This window comes from Peromyscus maniculatus, chromosome 1 (assembly GCF_049852395.1).
Source record: "Peromyscus maniculatus bairdii isolate BWxNUB_F1_BW_parent chromosome 1, HU_Pman_BW_mat_3.1, whole genome shotgun sequence".
Lineage (NCBI taxonomy): Eukaryota > Metazoa > Chordata > Mammalia > Rodentia > Cricetidae > Peromyscus > Peromyscus maniculatus.
Window position 1 is genome coordinate 122810649 of NC_134852.1, and position 25933 is coordinate 122836581.

Below are 25933 nucleotides of genomic sequence, written 5' to 3' on the forward strand. Positions count from 1 at the left end.
CTCTGCAGACTCGACTCTTAAGTTATGCTAAGACCTGTTGAATTCATTTTGGGTTTGTTTGTGTATGTCTGTGTGTCCCCAACTCCCAAGGACTGTCCAAGGGCAGATGCTGTGACTTGACCTCTCTCTGTACCCCTGCCTCAGCAGAGCAACGGCTTCAGTGCAGACTTTCAAGCATGCTGGGCTCTGTGGAAGGTGTTGGTAATAAGCCTACCATTTATCCCGAGAGGATTCCCTTCATTACATCTCACCATTTTTTTAAAATCACATTTAAGGACATTCTGATGAAATAATGAGAGTAGCTATTCATTTCTTAGATAAGAAACAACCCAGGAGCCCAGGCTGCTGCTTCTGGTGAGAGGAAACCTCAGTGGGGCCTTGACGGCCGCCGTGTCTGTGTGTCTGAGGTGTTTTCAATGGCAGGGGTACACACATGGACACATGCTTGCATGTTGCTGCTCACAGATCCTCTCTGGGTTCAGTTTGAGTTGTTTGAAAGGCGTTTTGAAGCGTGGTCATTCTCAGAGGATGTTGTATGTGTAAGCTGTTAGGGAGTCCAGCTTATCAGTAACTTACCAGGCTGTGGTCCTGGCTAGCTGCTGGCTCCCTTAGGGACTTGTGAGCCAGCTTATGGGAGTCCGTAATGCAGGGACTGAGCATAGAGCTAGTGTGGAGCCTCTAAAAGGATAGAACGGGGTATGTGATAATGAAGTTAAGGGAGAGGCAAGATGGTGAGGAAACACCCTAGAAGAGTTCAGTTTCTCTGTTGATGTATCACACACAGGGGTTAGGATATTCACCCACTGCTTGGGAGAATTATTCTTTCCTCTAAGAGGCTGTCTCCATAGTCCTCCTGGTAGGTGAGGAGGGTTTGAACCTGGGCAGAGGCCGTGGGAGTGGCAAGGATAGGGTGTAGGATGTGTTAGAGCTTACAGTGCCGGGGTGGTTGGTGGGATGGAGCTTTTGCATCTGCATGGCTGACACTGTCATTTGCATTGGATATGGTAGACAGCAGGGAGAAGCAGGTTTTAGGGGGCAGCTTTGGATTGGGGAATTTTCATGCAGTGGGTCTCTCCACAGGCACGGGACAGGTCAGGATTCTTTGGGGTTAGGACCTTGGAAGTGGACCAGAAGTGTTGGTCATGTACAGGATGGAGGAAGAGTGAGAGGAGAGCCAAAAGGAAGTAGTAAGGACCACCCCTGGTCAGAACTCTGTCTAGCTAAGCCATGTGGGCATCTTAGTGAGCAGCTAATGTGTTCAGTATTCAGACATGCTGCCTGGCCAGCCTCGGGAGATGCTTAATGCCCTGCCCTGCTCTACTCTGGAGCTCCCTACAGGACATTCCATGGTCACCTCATGATTCTAGCCTTTCCAAACACCTTTGCTGCAGCCCCGCGCCCCCTCCCCCCCAGTGGTGAAGCCAGCAGGCGGGGAATCCTCCTTTCTGAACCCACATTAACTTGGTAATTTGGGGCCCACCCCAGGGTCTAGGAAAACCCAGAGATGGTTGGTAGGTGGGGTCTGTTAGAGGATCAGGGCCTGCCTTTTCTCAGTGTCAGCTCAAAGGTGGCTTCCCAGTCATTTGATACCTTCCTGTGAAGTGAAGATGTGCTTGAGCCCAGGCTGGGGCTTTCTGGGGACCTGGGAGCTCTGAGGAGGACGTGTGGGCCTGCATGTGCTCCTGTGGGCTGGCGTGGAGGGAGGCCAGGCTCGCAGCAGCTGCTCCTGGAACGCAAGGCCAGGGGATCTGGAGAGGGCAGCCGGCTGCCTCAGCTTTCATGGAAGCTGCTTCCAGTGAGGCCCTTTCCTGGTTCCAGTTCTGGGGACACGCTGGCGGCCTTGTTTGCAGCTGCTCCCACATGGCAGCCACCTTCCGAAATCCCAGTCCCAGGCCTCAGATGTTGTTCCCAGTGTGTCCCCAGCCTCGGATGGGTATCCAATCTAAAATCCAAATAGAAACACTTTGGGGAGTAAGTGTTGTAACGACATCAGGAGAACCAGAGTCAACCAGGACCATGGCAGGCAAAGCAGGAAATGGGATCTTCTCCCACCCCCATAGCTCCCTTTTGGGCTTATGCTGTGCCATCCCCCAATCCATGACATCAGGTAGCCGGGACTTTTAGATATGGGTACTTTGAGGTTTGGTCTGTGGCGCAGAAACTTCAGGGCCTTCCCACATTGGTGATCCAGGAAAAGAGCAGGTGGGAACCCTGAGGAAAACCACAGGACGGGCTGTTGTCTGTCTGTTCCTTTGAAAGTCCATGCATGATGGTCCAGCATCTAGATGCAAATGATTTGATTTTCAGGACTTGGGGTAGATCTGAACGTTGAGTAGCTTCCTTGGATTTTAAATAGGCACTCGGCTTCCCGTGGCCGGGGTGGCCTGCTAGTGGCACATGGCTCACAAGAGCCATTCTCTTCCAGGGTTCTGTGACTAGCTGAATCCCTGGAGCTGAGGCAGTCTGCAGGTGCAGAGCACAGCCTGAGGTGGCAGGCTCCTGCAGGAAGGAGGGGAGCTGGTTACTCGCCCCGCCTGTATTGTTTCCATCTGAGCAGCTGGGCCTCTCAACCCTTGGCAGAGCAGGGTCTTTGAGAGCAGAAGAGGTGGACGCCAGGCCCTGTCCTGTGGCTGCCTTAGCCAGCACCAAGCCATTTCTCATCCAAGTCTGGCAGAACTCAGATCACCACAGGGCCTCAGTAATAAAGGACGGAAAAGGTCACTGGGTCTTCAGATGGTACCCTATAGTTCTGCCTCCCCTGGGGGTCCTGGGTGGTTGGAGTCTCACCGTTCTCTCCTGTAATTAGTACTAAGATTGCCATGTTCAGTGTGGGGTTCCCAGTTAGATTTTAATTGCGGATAAAGCAAATTGTTTTGTTTTTTCGAGACAGGGTTTCTCTGTATAGCTTTGGAGCCTGTCCTGGAACTTGCTCTGTAGACCAGGCTGGCCTTGAACTCAGAGAGATCTGCCTGGTTCTGCCTCCCGAGTGCTGGGATTAAAGGCGTGTGCCACCACCGCCCAGCAGTTAAGTCATTTTTTAGTTCAAGCATGTGATATATGAACAGGCCGGGTTTGCTCACTGCAGAGGCATGTGGACCCAATCACTGCTGAGCACTGGGGGCCAGTCACTGCAGAGGCTCGGGAGTTAGTCATAGTAATCTTTTATTCAGTCCATGGCAGTTTGTTGAGTGTCAAGAACAACATAGAGCAGATGCTGTCCCAGGTACTGGAGATACTTGGTGAGTAAAACCAGGTGTGAACTCCTGAATCGGTGGAGATTACAGGGCAGTGTGTGACAGAATGTGTGGCAGATAAATGGAATGTGCTAACTCCATACCCAGTCAAGAGAAAACAGCCAGCAGAGATGGCTGTCACCCCGTCACTGTACTCCCCTCTCTTGCCTGCTTCACAGACAAGCCCCCTTCTATTTTCATGTGCATGTAAGATAATGTGTGTACATAGAGTCAGCACATAAAACATAGTGTTTTGTCTGCCCACAAACCCTTGTGTGTGTCCATGTGTCTGTCCGTCTATCCCAGTGCCTTTATGGAGGCTACATTGGTGCCCAGTTCTATCTCTCTTTGAGACAGGGTAATAATCCTCCTGTCTCCACCCTGTACAGCGAGCGGCAGTGTTACAGGTGTTACAGCCCCATGATTTCACAGCAAGCACTCGTACCCACCGACTCCTCTCTCCAGCCCTGAAGTTGGTTTTTAATGCATGCCTGTGTACTAATTGGCTTAAATTGAAATGGTTAGAGAGCCGATGAACCTGACGCCACCTCTTTCTTTCTTTTCCAATCTGAAAAGGCAGGTAAGGCACTCTCTGTTTTACCTGGCCAGGGAAGTCTGGGATTGACCTGCACACTTGTAACACCAACACTCATGGACTTAGGTGAGAGGACAGAGAGTTCAAGGCCAGTCTGAGCTACATATCTAGACCCCACCTCAAATGCTTTGTGAACAGGGTCAGCATGATGGCTCAGCAGCTACCAAGCCTGATGACCCAAGTTCGAGCCCCAGAACTCATACAGTGGAAGGAGAGAACGAACCCCTGCATTGTCCTCTGCCCCCAAACCTGCACTGTGGCATGCATGCCTGAGCACATATGAATAAAAAATAAATAAATAATAGTGAAAAGGAAGCATTTAAATGGCACACAAACAGTGAATATATTCAAAAGTAAAGATATTCATTTGATTTCATAAAATAACTATGTTCTTTGGGAAAAAAATACTGGGTTTATGAAGGCTTGGCTTTTAAGGAGTGAAAATTATTCTAAATGTCAGCCAGTTTGATGATGGGGATTTGACAGGAGAGGCAAATATTTTCCAAAAACCGTTGACAGGCCTGTTGACTAGAGGCAGACTGGTAAGCGAGCCTTGCCGAGGACTCACTGGGCGTTTTTAGAATACCCACAAAATATGTTTGAGAAGGTACAAACAGAAGCCATGTTAGCACGTCTACAGCACACGGATTTCACATATGAAAATGGACTGGTGCCTCACCGCTAGGCCCAGTTGGTCTCCAGAGTGTGTGTCCCGTGCCTCAGGCACAGCCCAAGGTACCTTGGAAGGGCTGACCGCTTGGAAAGCTTGGAGTAAAGGTAAGCAATGCAGGTGTATATGGATAATTAGCAAGAAGGGCAATAGCTTTCCTATTACAGGCCAGGGATTCTTTTTTTTTTTTTTTAAGGGGCGGTGATATATTTAAACCTGGAGTGTTCAGTGTAATTGAGGCCACTCACTGTGACGAAGGAGCACTGCTTACTTTAGAGAAGACAGCTCCAGCATTATTACTCTCACTTCTGACTGTAAGGTCTTTGAGTCCAGAGTCCTTTCTGTAAAATGGGGGCAGTGGGGCTGGCAAGATGGCCCAGTGGGGTGAAGGCGCATGCCACTAAGCCTCGGGGCTCAGTTCTGTCCCTGGAACTCACACGATGGAAGGAGCGCTGGTTCCCGCAAGCTGTCTCTGGCCTGCACACACACTAACTAGATAAACGCCATTTCAAAAATGTGAAAAATAAAGCCGGGCAGCGGTGGCGCACGCCTTTAATCCCAGCACGCGGGAGGCAGAGGCAGGCGGATCTCTGAGTTCGAGGCCAGCCTGGGCTACAGAGTGAGTTCCAGGACAGGCTCCAAAGCTACAGAGAGAAACCCTGTCTCAAAAAGCAAACAAAACCCAAAACAAACAAAAAAAGTGAAAAAATAAAACCCGTGTGGAAGATTACTTATGCCGGTTAAATGAGGTGACTTGTACTGGTCCCTTCTCCAGTGCCCAGCTTTTATATAAGCTCCTGGTATGTGGCTGCCAACATCATCCTAACCAGCATTGTTTTTGTTAGTAAAGATTTATTGTTTTATTTAATTCTTTAAAGTTAAAGTATTACATCATTTCCCTCTTCCCTTTCCTTCCTTCAACCTGTGCCACCTTTTCTTCTATTAAATTGTTATTGTACATACAAATGTGTATGTATTCATATATGTGCATATATATCCTGCTAAGTCGTTTTTATTACTTTATCCTTGCGTGTGTGTGTGAGTGTGTGTGTGTGTGTGTGTGTGTGTGTGTGTGTGTCTGTGCACATGAGTGCAGATTCCTGCAGAGCCCAGAAATAACATCAGAGCTCCTGGAGTTGGAGTTACAGTCAGTTGTGAGAGGCCCAGTTTGGGTACCAGGAATCGAACCTTGGTCCTCCAGAGCAGTCGCATACTCTTAGCACTGAACCATCTCTCTAGCTCCATTATTTGTTGACTGAGACCAGCCGATGGAGTATCCTGGGGGCTCTCCAGTTCAAGTTTGGGGTGTGTAGCCAGCATCTATCTAATGCTTTGAGGGGGAACAAGCCAGTGAGGTATATAGACACAGAATAGATGGAAGCCCTGAGTTCCAGTGAGTGTGCCTTCCTGCTCGCTCCCCATCTCCAGATGGCTGCCCAGCCAGCTTGATAATTAGCATCAACAAATGTAAGCCGAGAGTGGAGCACACGGCATGTGGAGGTCTGTGCCTGGCTGGGGGTACGGCTGGGCTCAGCTGGGCTGCTGTGGGCATCACCCTGACTTGGGCCTGTCCAGGTCTCAGCTGGTGTACAGACACCACTTCACATCCTAGGTCTTGCCCAGTGGGCTCAGGGAGCAGAAGGGCCCCAGTTGGGGGCTGTGGCCTCCAGCTGCTTTGAAGCCTGTGTTAGGCCTGTGTCCCTGCTCTGCTATTTAAATCTGTCACTTGCCGGTGACAGCTTCCCACCTCAGCAGTGACAGTGTGCGTGCTACAGGTTTTATCTCATTACCTCTGCAGGGCTGGGTCCCCAGGCCGGGGGACTAACCATCCGTGCAGACGGGCCCTGCTCCCTAGGGGCAGCTCCTGAGCCTGAGATGGGCCTCTTACAGTGCCTGTCCCTTGCCCAGAGGAGACCTTTCTCCCTAGCATGGCCAGGGATGGGGCTTTTGTTCTGTTCTGCCTTGATACTTGGGCATAACGCCTAGACGTTGCCTCTACCGCTTAGCTGAATTCTTTGGGTAGGTCATCCTACCTCTTGGGGATTGTCGATTCAATCGACAGCTTGGAAATTGTTCACATGTATTCATTCATCTCTGTGCCTTTTGGGACAGCATTTGCCCAGTGAGTGACTGGTTAAGTTTGGGCCAAGAAGACAGTAGTGTCCTCACCCCTGTGTGAGGTTGAGGAGAGAAGATGCATGCCATTTCCTTCGCTGTTGCCTAAGGGAATCTAGTGAAGGGTCACTTGTATTCATTTCCTCCCTCCAGTATGAGATCGGCTCAAAGAGAAGCTCCTGTGTACTTCTCGTTTATTGACCCAAACTTTTGCTGATGTTGCTAGTGGATCTAAGCAGGCATTCCCTCTTCAGGGTATATAAATTGCCCAAAAGGCACACAAACACTGAATCCCACTATGTATTCCAGACACAGAGACACCACCGCCTTACACGCTAGGACACAGTCATCATTGTGGTTAGTAAGCCGATGGATCGTGTGGGCGGGTGGGGACCTGGGGCTCCCCCTTGCATTGCCAGTGAGAACGAGAGTGGTGAGCTTTCTTGAACAGCAACCAGGGAGTTCTCAAATGTTCAGCAGAGAGCCGTTCTGCTTGAAGGAATCGATCTATCCAAGAGAAGCAAACACACTGCTCTGCAGACTCACACATACGGGGAGCATTTTCATGGGCGGTCTTTGAGTATCCTGATCTCTTAGGGGCTGGCCATGAGGACACCGTGGAGATAGGTGTTCCTGGGGTTGTTTAATGTATTGGGTCTGGTCTTATACCTAGCAAGTGCCAGACATTCAGCCTCCCTCCTATCCAACCCTGTCTGTGTTGCAGGAGAGAGGGTCGGTAGAATCCTTTATTTGTGAAAGGTGTGTGCGGTGTCGCAGGCATTGGCCCTGAAATCCACCTAAGCAGCCTGGTGGACCTCTTGTTATATGGGTTGCAGGCTTTGGAAGAGGGATTCCTGGCTGATGGGAGATTCTTTCAGGAATGGGATATCTCTGAAAGACCTGATAAGGCTTTGTCAGTTTCAGAGGTGGGCAGGGCCTCCTTGGAGAAGATTCCAATGATTGAGATACCTGAGCAACAGGCTTTTCCTGGCTGCACCCAGTTATAGGTGACAGGTGGGTGAGTGAAGGGCAGGGATTAAGTATCAGCCCCAGGGCCTTTTGACAGAGATTTGGGACCAAGTTAAGACAGTTCTCTGAAGAAATGCTCTCCTGCATTTGAGAGATGAGTTCTATTAGGTTTGCCAGGATAAAGGGACGTAAGGTACCACAGAGGTCTATTAACAAGCTCAACAAAGGGAACAGTTAGAATTGGAGTTGTAGATTCGTCTTTCCTGAAACTCAGGCTAGCGGGTGGGAGGTGAGGCTGTAGGTGACCTCAGGTGTGTCCTAGGACACTCCTTCAGGTGCTTGGGGATACTTTGAGATCACCTTCCTGATTAGAACCCTTGATGGGTGACCTACAATGACCTAAGATGAAAGGAAGTATTTTTAAGAGTGATTTCCACCTCTGGTCTGGTTGATAACAGTGCCTATCCCCTCTGGGGCATTTCTTAGGCATCTGGCCTTGACCCTCCATTGGGTGGGGAGGGAGGTGGGTTCTAAGGCCTCTTGAGCAACAAGAAAAGGAGAGTCACTATGTCCTTTTTAGCACTCTGAAGAAAGTTTGTGGCTAGCCGTACAAATAGGCCAGTCTGAACACCTGTCGTTGTCTTTCACGGAAGCTGCCTTTGCCTGTGTGATGCTCACACTTACATGTGAAGTGGCTCTCGGGACCCCACTGTGTTGCCCTCTGAGAAGTTCTGGTGTTAGAACATGAGGCTGGCTTGCGCACAGACTAGCTTTTGTCTGCCGAACCTGTACTCAGTCCCCAGTGGGTCATCAGCTTTAACACAAGGCAGTTCTGTGGAACAGCTGTGTGGCTACTGTGAGGATTAAATGAGACACAGGAAAGCTGATATGATGCCAGGAGCATGGAAAGTGGTAAAAATCAGAGTTAGTGACCTTATCTGCCATGCAAATGATTCTTAGTGAAAATTGTAACTCAGATTCTCTAATTGTAAAGTACATTCCCTGCTTTCCGTTTTAGTTGTGGCATTAGAAGAAATTGAAAAGCATTAGAATAAATTCGGTTCTTATGCTGGAAATTAATCAAGTGAATATTATTTTGTTTATTCATTGACCATGCAACGTGAATAGTTTATTTAGCAAAGTGTAAGGAGCCTGGCCAGAAATATTGACTATGGCCTATTTAAGTTAATATTTTGATATATATCTTATCTTTTTTCCCCCTGTGCTTGTAACTTTTTGTAAAATTGAATATTGAGATTATGACTTTTCCTCCCCTAGACAGGGTTTCTCAAATATACCCCTGGCTGTCCTGGAACTCCCTCTGTAGACTAGGCTGGCCTTGAACTCAGATCTGCCTGCCTCTGCCTCCCAAGTGCTAGGATTAAAGCATGTGCCACTACCCCTGGTTTGAGATTATAGTTTATATACCTACATATCATTGAAAAATCTCTGAAATTATTTTAAAATTGTTTATAAATATGTATCAAGAAATGTGAATAGGGAAATGCATATCCATATATATGCAAATAAGCTTTATTTGTTAATTACCTATTTTTGATTGTGATTAAAGTGATTTCCTCCCCCTTCCACAGGTAGCTAGGTACTAATCCTAGAGTAGTAATATTGGTAATTTCCTTAGTGCAATTTCCAAAATGTAGTTAAGGTTGGTTATTTTCTTGAAGAGCTTTGATAATCCTGCCATATTACCAGTGTCTACCCCACTACAAAAGTAACACACTCAAACCTTTCCCAAGTCATGATCAGTGCTGGGTCTTTAAATGTAAAACATCTCTGATAGCTAGAAAATATCTTGCAGCTAGTTTGATCTGTATTTCCAAATGCACACACGTCTGCTCACTTTCTCTCTTGTGTCTCTGTCTCTGTTTGTCTCTCTGTCTGTCTCTGTCTCTCTCTCTCTCTCTCACACACACACACACACACACACACACACACACACACACACACACGCACACACACACACACAAGCACACACACGTACACACACACAAGCACACACTCACACTTAAAAAACACCTGGTGTTGGGAGTTGGAGAGATGGTTTAGTGGTTAAGAGCAAAGAGCACTTGACTGCTCTTTCAGAAGTCCTGAGTTCATTTCCCAGCAACCACATGGTGGCTCACAACCATCTGTAATGGGATCAGATCCCTTTTTCTGGTGTACATGAAGACAGAGAAGATTCATATACATAAATAAATAATCTTTAAAAACAAAACAGAAACCCTGGTGTTGAGTGGTTGACTGGATTTGGGGTATGAACTTTGGGCTTGGAGTCTCCCTTTGGGACTCGTGGCAGGGCGCTGCTGCTGATCGGACCCTTCACCTTCTGGGCAGTTTGCCTTGCTGCTGCCGTATGGTGATGTCCCCCGGACTAGCTGGCCTCTACGTTCCCAGGCTATTCTGCCGTTCTGGGTCTCCCACCCCAGTTCACCCTACTCCTCTATAGAAGTTCGTGCCATCACATCCAGTTTTATACGTGGGTTCTGGGTGTTGAAGTCCTACTGTCAGGTTTTACCCAGCGACACTTAACCTGCTAACCTACCTTTCTGGCCTCAATCTTCTCCCTTTTTGGAAATGTCTTGGCTGATGCAGCCCTCATGGAAGATGTAGATAATCCTAGAGTCTCCTCCTCCTCCTTCTCATTTTTGCTTTTCATTTTTTTGAAGGTTTATTTGTGTCTGTGTGTATGTATGGGCCATGTGCATGTGGGTGTCTATAGAGGCCAAGAGTGTCAAATCCCCCTGGACCTGTTACAGGCAAACCACCGGCCGGATAAGCGTGCTAGAAACAGAACTGTGGTCTTCTTTAAAAACATTGAGTACTCTTGACCTCTGAGCCATCTTTTTGCCTTTTTTGCTGCAGGGTTTTTGCCATGTGTTCTTGGCTAGCCTAGAACTTGCTATGTAGCCCAGGCTGTACTTGAACTCATTACCATTCCTCCCATTTCACTCAGCCTCCTCTTGAGGGCTGGGATTTGAGTATGCCACCACACCAGGCTCTTGTGTTATTCTTTGGGGCATCTTTTGTATGTTCATTTCCCCTTCCATGCTTACCACTCAAGTCCCAGTTGCTTAATACATAAGTAATCTAGCTGTGCTTATGCTTGCAGATAGAAATTAAAGTGACTCCTTCCATTAGATAGTGAGGTCAATAGATAGTCTTGTGGTGGCACGCGTCTTTAATCTCAGCATTTGGAGATAGAGGCAGGTAGATCTCTGTGAGCACTGTGCCATAGTGAGACCTTGTCTCAAAAAGCTGGTGGCAGGGGAGGAAACTACACCTGTAATTTCACCTTACACTCCGATCCTCGTGGCCTCAGCAGCCTCACCGTACTGTTTCTGCTCACTCCGTGCTTTCATCCTGTACCTTTACTTCAGCTGCCCTCTAAAATCCCCTTCCATAACTGCTTGTTGATTGCTGATTGGAAGTGATACATGCCTATCCTCTGGAAAGCTCTCTGCTTCCTGGGATTGAAGACTCTGGCGTCCAGTTCCACTTCCACCTGCCGCTTCCAGACCACTCTGCCTGACGTTGACTCCTTCCTCCAGACTCCAGAGTACATGTTGTCTAGCATGTTTCATTAACTTTGTGGTAACTTGACTGACTTTGATTAACACATCTCCCGGCTCTTAACCTGGCTCCTTAGTCAGGTGCAAGTGGGGTTAAGCTGTCTTCTTTAAAGGCTAGAATTTGATTGTATTTCCCCCCACCAGATACAAGGCATTGGCCTACACATAGTAGGATCTCAGAGCTTCAGGTCAGACAGGCATGAAGGGAGTTGGAACAAGTGAGTGCATTTATTGAAACAAGCAAATCAAGCAAGGCTTCTGGTGTGTTGAAGGCAGCAGGGTGCTCTGTGTGATTCCCGGAGGGAAACAGATCTTATATTTACAGAGCTTGGCACAAAAGTAGTCCTGGCTCCCTTTTTCCTTCGGATGCTCTGAGACTCTAGATGCCCTGTCTCCATAAAAGGAGCTTGAGTTTCTGTGGTGGTAGTGATTAATGTTTCACGACAATCCCATCACACTGAGGGGAGGGGAGTGGAGGTGGAACTCAGCAACTGAATTCCTTTCTTTCCTCTTTCCATTCCTCCTCCTGTAAATAAGCAATAAATAGAAGAAACACAAACCTGGTGTTTTTTTTTTTTTTGTTTTTTTTTTTTGTTTGTTTGTTTGTTTTGGTTTGGTTTGGGTTTTTTTGCTGGTACCATGTTGAAAGTAGAAAGATAGGCGATCAGAGCTATCCTGAGGTAGTCATGTTCTTATTGGGTGGCTGCTAATGGCAGACTAAAACCTGAGAACACAGGTTTATGATAAGTACTTATCCACTGTTCGCTTGCAATTTACCTGTAGTTCTCACTTTCAAATTAGAAACAACTGTGCACTTGCTTTCTTTGCCTTTTCTTTAGACAACTTAACTTACTTAAGTTTAAATTTTAAAGCTATAAAATAACCCTGAAAAGTCATGTGCCTGTCCTTTGACAGATGCCAATCATTGCAGTTAAAAAGTCATTTTAAGGGCTGGAGGTATGGCTCGGCAGCTAAGAGCACCTACTGATCATGCAGAGGATCTGAAATTCTTTCCCATCATCCCAGGCCAGGCAGCCCACAACTGCTTATAACTCCAGCCCCAGGGGGATCTGATGCCCTCTTCTGGCCTCTGTTGGTACTGCATTCACATGTACAAACCCACACACAGACACACACATAAAAAAATCTTAAAAGAAAATTCTTGAAAGAGGGCATATTTTTCATATTTTTTGAACTCCCCCCAATAATTATTCAGATGGTTTTGAGCCCATTATTCCCAACTCTGTGGCTTTTATTCCCACAAATCTTTGTGTTTCTTTCTTCCCTCTCATTGCAGAGTCTAGCTTTGTGGCTCAGACTGGGCCTCTGTCTTCCTGCCTCATCCTCTTGAGTGCTCGGATCATAGGTATGCTCCTCACCCTTGCCCCCTGCCTGGCCCCCAGTCGGATTGTGTGTCTGTGCGTCTGTGTTATCATTACAGAAACCAGCTTCCCAAGCATAACTCTCACAATACTTTATAATTTCATTTGCAATTGCCTTTTCAGATACCATATCCCTTACTTAGTCAAACAACTGTAAGACCAGAGGAGTTGTCATCTATTTCCATTCAAGAGAAGAAACTATTTAGAGAGGTGGAGAGACTGGGCTATGTCCTTACCACAACAGACGCAGTTCAAACCACAGGACTTCTAGCCCTTTGCTCTGACAGCCGTGTGTGACGGAAGTCTCTGTCTTGAGGTCACTTGTCAAGTTGGAAACAGTGGTTCGTTCCATCTGGAACCCCATGTGTAGATACACTGGATGGTAGAAGTAGGCGGCTGAGAATGTTGTTTTTTTGAAAGAGGGGAAATTACCAGGTGCTGCAGTGAATTTTTTTCCCTTTAAAACAAATAAATTAAATTGGATAACAGTTCCTTTTTTGGGTGGTGTGAACTGGGAAGACCTGGGAGAGTTGTGCGTGGTGGCCATCAGGAAGCTCTTGCACAGTTTACCAGTTTGGATGAGGGTTGGTTTATGGAAGAGACGGGCAGTGGATGAGCCACGCTGTGGGTGAGCCACGCTGTGGGTGAGCCACGCTGCAGGTGAAGACATTGTGGTTGAAGTGTAGGGGATTGTTCCCTACCTCCAGAACCAGGCAGCCTCTGCCCTGAAGGACCTACAGCCAGCACCCATATGTGAGAGGGATGAGTCAGAGCCTGGCGTCTAAGGTTACTGTGTCCGTCCGTGGTGATCTCAGGCCGCCTCCGTTTATTTTAGTCTAGAGACTTTGATCGAGCAGTGGTGGCATCTCCATAGCCACTCGGGACAGAAGGGCAGATGAAGCTTCTGCATGGGCACCACTCTCTTACCAGCAGAGGTGGCTTTTGGGAGACATGGTCATTGTTCCTGTATATTCTAGCCCAGCCCAGGGAGCTGACAAAGTGGTGGAAGACAGCTGAGCCACAGAATTGGGTGTCAGCGGGAGCGGGGGATAATATAACCTAATGTGTTAACTGATGACCAGCTCTCCCCCCACCCCTAAACACTGGTCCCTCTTGATCATACAGATTGGGACACAGGGAGCATGGTGAGCCTGCATGGTGGTACAAAAAGGCAAAGTGCCCTGCCAGCCATGGTTTTTTCTCTAGGAAGACTGTGGTAGGGCGTCTTCCTCCCTGGTTTCCACCTCTGCCCCTGAGCACGCGTACTTGTCTTATGAGGCTAATCTCACTGTTTCGTTTACTTTTTGAGACCAAATCTCATTGTAGCCTGGGCTTCCTCTCCACTTTGGTATGCAGCTTTGAAATCTTAATCCTCCTGCTTTAGCCTCCCAGGTATCCATATTACAGGCATGCATCACCATGCTGGGCCTCTCATAGATTTTTTTTTTTAAATTTCATTTACTTATTTGCTGGAGGAGGGCACCTGCCACAGCACTTGTGTGGAGTTCAGAGGACGACTTGTGGACATCAGTTCTCTCCACCATATGGGTTTTGGAGTATCAAAGCCAGGTTGTCAAGCTTGCAAGAGTCTTACCCACTGAGTCTTCTCACCAGCCCCTTCTCAGATTTTTAAGGGTCCTGTGTCAGTGACTCTGGTCTATGAACCTCTTGTGAGTTGGGGTCAGTTAGGTTTTTGTGTTCTCTGTATTAGCACATCGTGTTTGCTACAACTTTCATGGCTGGCAAGTTCTGTTGAATATGTGGATGGATGGATGGGTGGATGGATGGATGGGGACAGTCTGGAAGAAGCAGAGGGAACTGATTGAAATGAGACGAGGTGAGATGCCCCTGGGCACTGGCTGATGAAATTTAACCCAGGCAGGGAGGGGCTTGGGCTGCTGCAAGCCTTATTAAAAAGCTGCCTGCCGCAGAAGAAGTTAACTCCTTGCTTTCACAAGAACAGACCCAGTTTATACCAGCAGCTGAGCCTGGCTGTGGCAGTTAGGTCCAGTGCCCACATACAGGTCAAACTGTGGACATGGTCACTGGTATTGTGGGCAGAAAGGGTCACAAGTCTGGTCACAATGCCTTCTCCCTCTTTCTAAAGAATTAAAGTCTCCGGCAGTTTTATGCCATTGTGAAGGAAAGTAGTTAATAATTGGAGACTCTGGTGAACAGCTGTGGTCTCTCGACTGCTTACTCCAGAGTGGGAACTGTAGCAAACACACAGCTAGTAGCTCAGTGACTCCGAACCTGGTATCTGTTGTAACTGTGAAACCCAGAGCTCAAAGGGGCCGGTATTGCAAAAGACAGTGTCCTAAGTACCTGGGTGTGAGCCAGCATGTCTGCGTTCACAGCTCATGCACTTGTGGAGAGGTCAGCCATGCCAGAACACCGCCCTGCTTTTCTGAGGCTGTTTATGAACCTAGATGCCCCAGAATCCAACCGAGAATCCTCATCTTGTGTCTCTGAGAATCATGGCCGGCTTAATCCAGATTCTGCCCCTGGTAATGAGGGTGGATACTCCAGCACACATTGATCTGAGGTTCTTAAGAATGAAGAGGAATGCTTCATGTGTTTTCTTAGGCAAAGCTTACTGGATAGTAATGACATTTATTAAATGCAGATAGGTTTCATGTAACCGGCATAAACAACTACTTGGGTCTCAATGGAGGTATCAGAGTCCTTCCAAGTCATTCCAAGACCTGCTGGTTACTAGTGGTAATGTGCTAATTCCCTTCAGTGTTGATATTAGTAAAGGGCTACAGGTGAGGCCAGCCTTTCAGAACCTATCGTTGCTGTCTCAGGACCAGCCCGATCAGCTTGGGATCGTGATGGGAGAAGACAGAGCCGGTGGTCAGGAATACACATTTCAGTTGTGCTTTGTGCTTGTTTATTGAGTGTGTATAATGTTGAGGCCAAAGAGTGTGGTGTGTTTATGGGTTTTATTGTTGGTTTTTGAGCTATATCCAGCACTGTTTTCCATGGGGAAATTGAATCCCAAATAAGGAGAGATTTATCTCTCTGTTTTGAAATGCCCTTTCCCCCCTGAATTAAAGCATGAAAAGTTAAACTTATCACTTACAAATGATATGGGGGGGCACTGAGGTGATGGCCTCAGTGGGTAAGCACTTGCTGTACAAGCATGGAATCCGAATTTGGATTCCCAGCACCCATACAAAAAGTAGGACCAGTTGCACATGTCTGTAACCTCAGTGCTGAGGTGTAGAGACAGGCAATTCTGTGGGTTCTCTGACCAGCCAGTCAGGCCATATTAGTGGGTTCCATATGCAGTTATAGACCTTGTCTCAAAAAATAAGGCAGAGCAATAGAAGAAGGCACCTAATTAAACTTCTGGCCTCAATACATGCATGCACATTAGAAACACACATACGCACACAGAATACTGACATTCTCTCATGCATTTATCTGGTGGGTGTAGCTCCATGATACAATGCATGCTTAGCATGTATGTGCAAAGCTTTGGTCCAACCCCAGGACCCAAAAAAACAAAAAAGTTTTTCTGCCCAACCCTTCATTCAAACACTTGTCCATTGTTTCCAGGCCGCAGTGAAGATTACTGTTCAGGAAAGGGCTAGGCCTTTTATTGGTACCCTTGAAGCTGCTGTTGCAGCCTGCTTCCCTGGTAGTCTGGTGGCCAGGTGCTCTTAATCCAGGTCAAGATGAAGAAAATGCACTTTTGTCAATTCCCCAGGCACGTAGCCGACCAGCCAGGTCTCAGGTATTCCAGATATGAGCGACGTGCTGTTGCGCAAGCCTGCTGCATCGCTCGCTCGCTCGCTCGCGAGGAGATACAGAGGCCTGCCTGCCCCGAGCCCTTTGTTCTCCTGCTTGAAAGCAGTTAATTAGCAACTGTCTCCATAGCAACTACCTCATAGTCCAAAAACATTGTCTAGTTTTTCAGTTTAGCTTATCACACTGTTTACCTGAAGGGCTTTTCAGTGCTCTGAGTCTCATTTGAGTTGGCACCGTGCCTGTTAGGGAAGTGAATTGTCAAGAAAGAAAAAGCACCGTGGTAGCCAGGAGCCAAGCAGCCTTCTGACCAGGGCCATCCTGGGTGCTGGATGTGTAGAAAACAAAAGTTACACAGGCCTAATCTTTTTACCTATATTCTCCTGCTTGGCAGAAAACTGCCGTCCTTGCCCACCTGGCCCTGAGTTGGGCGGCTGCTCTCTCTCCTCCGTTCCTGAAAGGCTTCCTGAGCTCTTTCACATTCCCTGTTTATGGTAAATTTTCCATTATCGCTCATCCTGAACCCCCAGGTGTTCTCAGCCACACAACATTCTAGGAAATTTCTTCCTCCTGCGGGCATTTCTGAAGGCCCCCGGTTGGTGGATTTAGAAGTGTGTGTAAATTAGAACCACTTTGTTTTCCCATCCTAATGAGGAAGGGCTCCTCTTTCCTACCTGCTGGTAGCTTCCACGGCTTATGTGGGCCATGTTTGAGAACAGACGACTTCAGGTGGCTTTGAGTCAAATAGGAAGGAGAATTATGGCTTTTCATAAGCCACAAAGATGATAATACTTTTCATGGCTTTTGTTGATTGAGTGCTGTGTGTGTGGCCCACCTGGAAAGACAAAGTGGTAGGTGGGAAGGCTCCCTGGCTTCCTGAGTGCCTGCTGGGCTTCACCCACACTGAGCAAGTCTTCATGGAACTGGTTCTCCTGGGCTGTGCATAGTGACCCTACACCTTGGCTATGTTGTCAGTGGGGAGCCCAGGTCGGGAGGTCATTAGCTGTCAATAGGTAAGGAATTCTATTCCAGGCTTTCACTCCTAGTCATGGGATTGCTGGGTGTGTTTAGTCTGTGTGTAACAAACAGACTGCAGTGCCCTGCACACCTTTGCTGAGAAAGCTGAATGGAGGGGCTGGAGAGATGGCTCAGAGGTAAAGAACACTTGTTGCTCTTGTAGAGGACCCAGGTTCTATTCTCATAACTAACTGTCAGTAACTCCAGTTTTTGGGGATCCAACTCTCTCTTCTCTTGCAGGCAAAACACTCATAATGATAAAATAAAGATAAATAAATCTTAAAACATTATAAAAGCTGGATAGAATTGGGTGGCGTATATAAACTATAACAGTGCTTAAGCCGTATCTAGGAAAAACCACAAGGCACAGCTGTTCTGTTAGCTTTCCTTGGGCCCTGTGATAATAGAGTACAATATGCTTGAGACCTTGGCTGGAGGTTGTAGCAGGGGAGTAGCTTGGAATACCCTGGAGGGTAGGCAGGTACTCCTGTGTCGGGGAGGTGGGTCACTTCAGTGTGCAGCCTAGGGAGGGACAAATGCTCAGCAGCGGGGACGGGAGGAGACACCCACCTACCCAACCAGATCAGCTGAAGCAATCCCGGTTGTCAGCAGGATCACAGACTCTGCATCCAGATCCCCTTCGCATCTACGAGTAGGACATTCTTTTGAGGCACACCCCCTCCCCCCATCTAATGCCTAAAATAAATGTTTTCTACAAAACAAAGACGGCCTAAGAAATCTCCCTCCCTCAGTCCTTTACATTCTTCCTTTTCCATCTCACTATATAGCTCAGGCTGGGTAGGAACTCGCTGTGTAGCCCAGGCTGGTCTGGAAGTAACAAACTCTTGATTCTACTTCCTAAATACAAAACATTATTCTTCAGATCTTTTCAGGGAGCCGGAAGGGAAAGTGCTGTGTCTGAGCTTGTATTCCAAGACTTTAAATTCAATTCTGTGGCTCATTCATGAGGATGTAACCCCTTTAACTATGGGCTGAAAAGCCTGGCTTTTCCCTAGTAGAGATCTCTTGTACTCAGCATAGGCTCATTAAAACCTGGCCATTCCAAGCAAGGCGTCTTCTTTTCTTTGAGAAGCACATTAGGCAGAGCCTGAGGTTAATGTAGTAAACAGGACATTTGATATGATTTAATCATGTCTCCTTGTTAAAAATAGATACATATTTTATGGGCTGAATACAGGGATGGATCTGAATTGCAGCTGGTTAAGACCCAAGGTGAGAGCAGGTGAGGAAGTGGGGGTGGGGGAGAGCATTTTCTGGGGTGGCCATGCTGTCTTCTTTAGTGCCTGGCCTTTGTATAGTGTCCTGAGTTTGCGCCTATGTTCTTGACTCAGAATGCAGAAAGGAATCTGCTGGTGTTGGAAGAGTGAGTGGGGTCATCTAAGGAAGGAGATGGTCTAGATGTCCTGGTTTAATGCAGACATGAACACCAGACTCAGCAGCTTGGTGAGAGCCCAGTGGTCCATACACGTGGCTCCTGCAGCAGTGAACGTCATCTTGGGCAACAAAGCTGGAGGAGAGAGTGCTTCCCATTGACTGACACATGGAGTTAGGGACTCTTTCCTTCATGTCCTTGGTACATAGGCCCAGTTACTTGTGAATAGGTTGGGCGTACATAGGTGGACAAAAGGGAGCTGCCTCCTCAGAGAGAAGGCAGAAATTGTAGTGTTTGTTCTGCAGAGGACAGCTCAGATAACGTAGAGAATCAAGTATCCTGTATGGTATTGAAGGCATGGGGCATATTTGGTGTGGCTTAGACTTGGCAAAAATGGAAAAAGTATCTTGTAAAGTGCGTCCACAGTGCTCATGGGTTAGGGTGAATCAGATTTGGCTTCTGGGTCCAGACGTACTGAATGCATCTTGAAGGTAGCCAGATTGTCCTGCTGCTGCCTCTGCCTCCTGCTCCTCTCTAAGTACTTTCTACTAGTTCTACAGAGATGGACCAGACCACTGCTGTGGGATACAGGGAGCCCTTTTGATCAGAGGCCACACGACCTTTTGGTGATCTGCTGCGCTTAGGGTGAGTCCCCTTAAGATTTTGTAGCCAGAAAAGTTCTATCTAGAGAAGGCATGCCATCCATGTGAAGGACAGATACTCATAATGAACATAAGTAATACAATTAACAACCTGCTTTGCATTATTTACTTGTGTCTTGGTGCGTGTATATATATTGCTGTATGTGCTTGCTTATATATGTAGGGGTGTGTGTGTGTGTGTGTGTGTGTGTGTGTGTGTGTGTGTGGCTGTGCATGCAGTTGTGTCCATAAGCCAGAGGCAGACCATAGGTATCTTTCTCTGTTGCCCTCCTCTTTGGATATTTTAAGACAGGGTCTCTCACTGAGTTTGTCAATTGAGCAAGAGCTGTTAGGATCCTTCTGCCTCTACCTTCCCAGTGCTGGGATTACAGGCACTCACCACCATACCTGGCTTGTTTGTTTGTTTAAACATGGGTGCTGGGGATCCAAAGTCAGGCCCTTGTGCTCACATGGCACCCACGTTACCAGCTAAGTCATCTCATTCCCTATCTGTTTATTTTGAGGGGAAGTTTCAATTTAGGAACATTAGATAGAACCATTGTAAGTGTTGTTTATGAGGTGGGTACTTTTTACTACAAGAAATTCTTTTTTATTATTTCAGATCACAGCCCCTGTCTAATTCACTGTGACTGTTATGTCATAATTATGCATTGCGGGTGTTTAATTCCTCTTTGACCCTAGAACTAAAGATTATGTAATGTAACCTAGTGATTGTAAAAGCATTGCCACTATTCAAAGAAAACAAAACTCCAGGTACCTTTGAAGTAGACTTGTTAATGTTGGGGCTCAGGTTCTTTGCACAGCTTGGTGTAGTTTCACTTGCAAATGGCTGCTCCTCACAGTGGCACCTCACACTACAGTGACAGACTGATAGTGACCCTTTCCCATGCAGCAGAGTTTAAAGACAGCCCATGGAGGTTTTGCAATTGAGACTGTCTGCAGAACCATGTGTCCTGTGGTTAGATAAAGATTAGTAGGCACAGAAGGCATTGATTGATACACCTTGTACCTTCTTGAGGATTGATCTATTTAAATCAGGTTAGTTTTATAGCTCATTTGTTGCTTTTCAAAGCTGATTAGGTGATCTCAGGAAGTTTCTTTTATTTATTAATTTTTTTTTAACCGTGGTATTGTTGAGGGTATTTATTTAATTCATGAATTGATTGAGGGTTTGCGTAGGGTTCTCACTGGTCCAGCTAAGATGACAATATTTTCCTCTTGGAATGGGACCAAACCTGCTCCCTAATATTCAGGGGCCCCCTCAACAGGTCCCAGCTGGGGGATGTTTTTCTGTGTGCTGTGAATATATGTTGTTCCCATTGGTTAATAAATAAGCTGCTTTGGCCTATGGCAAGGCAGCTTAGAGGCAGGCAGGAAGTCCAAAGGAGAGACAGGAAAGAGAAAGGCAGAGTGAGGGAGATGCCAGACCTGCCATCCTAGGAGCAACACATAATGGGATGCAGGGAAAGCCACAGAACACGTGGTGATATGTAGATTAATAGTTATGAGTTGAGTTAAACTATAACAGCTAGCTAGGAAGAGGCCTGTCATAGGCCATCCAGTTGATAATTAATATTGAGCCTCTAAATGATTATTTTATAAATGGCTGAGGGACCGTGGGGCCAGGTGGGACAGGTCCCCTGAAGCACTTCTCGTACTGGAGGATGCACACAACAGTGACCCTAGATGAGCTTCTGGATAGTGACCGTCATCGGCCCTGGTTATGTGGTGGAGTTTGTAGCCAGAAGTCCTGGCATCTTGTCCTAGGTGCTGATCTAAAAGGTGAAAGGGAGGATCCTCCTGACCCCCAAAGACTCTGCACCACCAGGGAGTATGGCTAGCTTACCAGGTACCACAATAGGAGTATAGCTATCTTACCAGGTACCTCCATAGGAGGAGTGTGGCTAGCTTACCAGGTACCGCCATAGGAGGAGTGTGGCTAGCTTACCAGGTCAGCAAGCAGCCCTACTGTGCTCAGGTCTCAATATTGTACTGAATACATTTAAAAAACGCAACCAGGGCTTGGTTGACTATGAAGATTCCAAAGCTGGCAGCGTGGTTCTCACCATTGGTTGGATTTGAAGACCTTTGCCATCTTGCCTTGTACATGATCCCACTGTCACTCCAGTCTCAGAGTTCAGTGGCAGATATGGAGCTACCACCTGGTTGTTTGAATTCGCTTTTCGTCTTCAGTTTCTGGACCCCCAGACATGTGTTATGCAATTCCCACAACTGTGAAATTGCCTGTAAAAATTGCAGAATACATCAAGCAATCAAATGAATTGGTAGATTGGCTCCCACAGGCGAAGTCCCGAGGCTGCTTTTTGTGGGGGCCCGGGCGGGGGGTGCCGACAAACTCTTAACTAGTAATATATGGGTTACGGTACGAATCAAAAGTAGCATTCTTTGGACAGAAGCAAACCACACTGCAGGCTTAAAAAAATGTTGTGGAAAAAATGTAGCGTAACAGCACAGTCAAACTGTCATGTTAATATTCACAATAAATGCTCCATGTGTGAAAGCATTCTCTGCTTGGAAAAAGTATTTGGAAGTGGAAATGTTTGTGTGCATTATTGTGTTGACAGGGGTGTAGAGGGCTATTGTCTGAGTATGACAGACAGATGGCTTTCAGGGAACGTCTGAGGGTGAACCTGTTGACTGTTGACCTTCCCCTATAGAAGAAGAGATGGGGATGGTCAGTGGCCCCTCACCTGAGACCTCTCAGCCATTTGTGTGTGGTTCTCTCCTGATTGCATGTAGCCTCTTGGTCAGGTGCCTGAGCATGTAGTGTGGAAGATGAGCTGATAGACTCCATCTGTGCAGCTATGGGGAAGTTATCCATGCTGGAGTGTGACTTTATGGGGCAGCCTCTTTGGAATGGGACTTTTCCTCCCTGGACCTTCTGGGTGGTTTTGTCGACCTGAGAATCCTTGTTTAAGCTCAGTTTCTTAGCTCTCTGCTGGGGAGTGGGGTGGGGCGAGGTTCACTGTCTGGAAGTTCTTTGTATGACCTTTAACCAGAGAGCTCTCAGTCTGTGCCTCTGAAGGAGCTTCTTGACATAATGGGTGGCCCCGAAATGAGTTCTTTGCCACAGTCTCTTCCTCTTCTAGTGACAGCTCTAGTTCTTTCCTTAGCTTGGGAAATGGTACTTTTGTGAGCCTGGAGGCCAGTAGACACGTGTGCAAAGGTGACTGGAAGGTGCCTAGGTGTCCCCTAACTCTGCAGGACATTTATAGCAGCCTCTGCAGCACCCTTCTCCTCTGCTTACCCAAAGCACTCAGGTCAGCCTCTTCTGTGTAGAGTAGGTGATCTGAGTGGCACTGGCCTCATTTGAACTCCAGAGGTGGGTTACAGTATACACAAGTCAGACAGCCATGCCCATGGTGGCTGTTCAGTGCTGGCATGTGTCATGAGTGCCACAGCCAGGGCAGAAGAGGATCTGCCTTGCCGGGCCTTCTGGTGGAGCAGAGTTGTCCCTGATTGGAGCATCATCAGGAAGTCAGCCCTGCCGCCTGTGATGGTCCAATGTGAGGGCATGAAGTCTGTAATATGGCAGGCGACTTGTGTGCATGCCTGGCCACTGCTGAAAATTAGTAACAGCTGGTGGGAGCAAGTTCTCTGATGGGGCCATGGAAGCTGCTGTAACAAGACTTAAATGAGTCATTCAACTTTCTTTCCCTTCCTTTGCTTGAAAGCCAGTTCCGTTATCATTTCTTAGAGCATATGGTGACATGCTATAAAGACCCTCGCCACTGGGAACTCAAGACTTTGCAGCAACAGCCTGCACAAATCCTGGTTGGGACCACATAACTGAGGATGACCCTGAGCTCCCGAGTCTGGGTGAAGGTCTTTCTTTTAAGTAAGTGTACTCTACCTATGTCAAAGGGATCCTCCAAGCCAGAGTCAGCTAGATAGAGGTGTCTAGCTAGGATCCCCATGGAAAGACTACCTGAGCTGGTGCTGCTGGCCATAACCCCACCTCTTGGGAAGTTCCATGTCATTCTCAGCTAAGCTACATAGGATGTTCCAGGCCAGCCAGACTAAGTGAGATTTTTGTCTTTAAAAGATGACACAGGGCAGCAGTGGTGCTCGCCTTTAATCCCAGCACTCGGGAGGCAGAGCCAGGCGGATCTCTGTGAGTTCGAGGCCAGCCTGAGCTACAGAGTGAGTTCCAGGAGAGGCACCAAAACTACACAGAGAAACCCTGTCTCAAAAACAACAACAGCAACAGCCACAACAAAAAAGATAACATAAACCTCCGAATTGGGGATATAGAACTAGTTCCTTCTGGGTTCAGGAGTGTGTACTGGAAGTTCCCTCCTTGTAGATTTCAGAGCAGAAGGTACTGGGCAAAGGGCTAATGTGGGAGGCCGAAAGGAAAGTCTGTGGCAAGTACCTGGAGTTCTGCTAATGACCCCCAAGGCAGCTGGTCTGTGAGGGGGCCAAGTGGTGATGGTTAAGAGTAGCTGTCATCTAGATACGCCTGGGGAGTTTAGTGGGCCCTGGAGGGTGGCTGGAGTGGCTTGGAGGGAGGAGGCTCCTCCTGTGAGGATGGATGCTTCTTGTGCCAGAGGCTGCAGGAAGCCTGGGAAGGCAGGTTTTTTTGTTTTGTTGTTGTTGTTTGTTTGTTTGTTTTTCTTATGCAACTATGGAACTAGCAGCTTTCAGTCATCCACAAGGATATCACAGATAGGGGAGCTTCAAGTGAGTCATGTTGTAGGATTGGAGGGAGGGAAATGATTGTGAAGGAAGAACTGTGGGATGCAGTCCGTCTTCTCTACTGCATCCCAGGTTTGGACCTGGGAGAATAATTGTGTATGTTTTCATGTGAGTCCGTCCATCTGATCTGTCCGTCTAGGTCTGTATGTTTCACACCCCCCCCACCCCCCAGTGCGTTTGATAGGTGCTGTTAAAGCCACAGGCTTTGATTTTTCATCCTGGCCTTTTTTTTGAATCCATGTGGGTTTGTGTGAGCCCCCTCACTTCTCTGGACCCCAGCATGCCCCTTCCTTGTAGGGCTGTTTGAAGGCTCAGTGAGTGAAGACTACCATGCATGTGGACACTCCGGGTGTCTCAGCTTCCCTCCCTCCCTGACTCCGGATGGAGTGGTTCTGGAGGATGTCAGCCTGAGCTCCAAGTTCACTTTGAACTCTCCAGATCCTGCTAGGACTTGGCTGGGTCTGGAGTCACTGCCGAGGGTGAAAGGGGAGGAACCACTCACTGTCCATCACACCCAGGTCTGGCTTTCCTGGACCTAGTCAGGAGGTGCTGGCGATGGCACTGGTGGCCGAACAAGCACTCCACAGAGGATGTGTTACTTCCTGCTGCCATGTTCAGCATCCTGGTCTGAACAGTCGGCCACACACAGGCAGGCTGGCGGTTGTGGAAACTTTTTTCATTCCCCTCACCTGTTTGCGGCTTGTCTCCCTTTCTCATTAGGGCTGGCTGTGAGGGAGATGTGGAAAGTGACAGTGTAGGTCAGTGAGCACTCTCCATGGATGGAGGATTCTGGCAGAGGTAGGTAGAGCTGAGGCCTTAGGGGTGCCAGAGTGTGCTCAGAGTCCATCTGAGCATCTCTCTTAAGTGTGTGGTGTCCTAGGCCACTGGTGTTGTACTCAAGTGCTGGTTTCCACCCCAGCTTTTGAGGCAGTCTGTTCCTTTAAACTAGATGTATGTATACACAGTGCCTTGATAGGTTGTTGGGGGTGTGCAGAGGGTGCTCTGGCTTGCACAAAAGAGGTGCCGTTGGAATCTTGGACATCTTTGATTCACAACCCCCGCCCCCCCCCCCCCCCCCCCCCCCCGTCACTTTTAGCCTAGCCAGAAAAATTGCCATGGAAGGGAACTCTGAGCCTGGATTGGGAGGGAACCTCTTAAAAATGCTGGGGCTGGGCCCCTATGTCATGGAAGGGAAAGACCAGCTTGAGGGGCAGGAATTCATCAGAAGCCAAGTAACTGTGGAGAGTCTTCATCCTGGTTCTCTCACTGCCAACCAGCAGCGATGGTAGAGAGGTGAGGTGTGACCTCAAGTTCAGCACCCCCCCTCTGTGTGTGTGTGTGTGTGTGTGTTTCTCTGTCTGTCTGTGGCAAGGAGGGGCAAGGCATATGCTTGTTCCTTTGAGTCCTCTCTGGAGAGGCACCTGGTGCAGAACTGGGCCCCCTAATGGCTGCTGACTGAGTGCTTAATGGAGATGCAGCTGCCGATAAGCAGCCATTGAAGAGGGATGCAGGCCAGCTTGGCAACATCAAAGCAAGTTTTGTTTGTAGATTAGGGTAGGTTTCATTCTGTGGCTCTAGAGGCCTTTCTCCAAGTTGCAGAGAAGATAGTTTTGAAAGGGAGGCTGGTTTCTGTCATTCAGGAGGCTGCCAGGGCTGCAGAGTCTTTGTTCCTCTGGGATGGCAAGGGGAAGTGGGGATCGCTCCCAGCCGCCCCTTCCTCAGGAGTTTCCCTTTGTTTTGGCTTTCAACCCATAGCTAGGCAGGGATGCACTCCTGCAGTAACACCAAGGAGGCTGAGGCAGGAGGACAGAAAGTTCAGGATCAGCCTCCACAATATA

The 25933-nt window shown here is 47.8% G+C and overlaps 1 protein-coding gene and 1 long non-coding RNA gene across 10 annotated transcripts in view; both read left to right on the forward strand.

The window, feature by feature from the left end:
* Tead1 (TEA domain transcription factor 1) overlaps positions 1-25933 on the forward strand; it is a 237042-nt gene that overhangs the window by 97393 nt on the left and 113716 nt on the right. The gene's annotated exons all lie outside the window — the stretch shown is intronic.
* Positions 16187-25166, forward strand: LOC143268333 (uncharacterized). The gene is made up of 2 exons (XR_013044181.1): positions 16187-21225; positions 21293-25166. It is a non-coding gene; the product is annotated as an uncharacterized LOC143268333 (long non-coding RNA).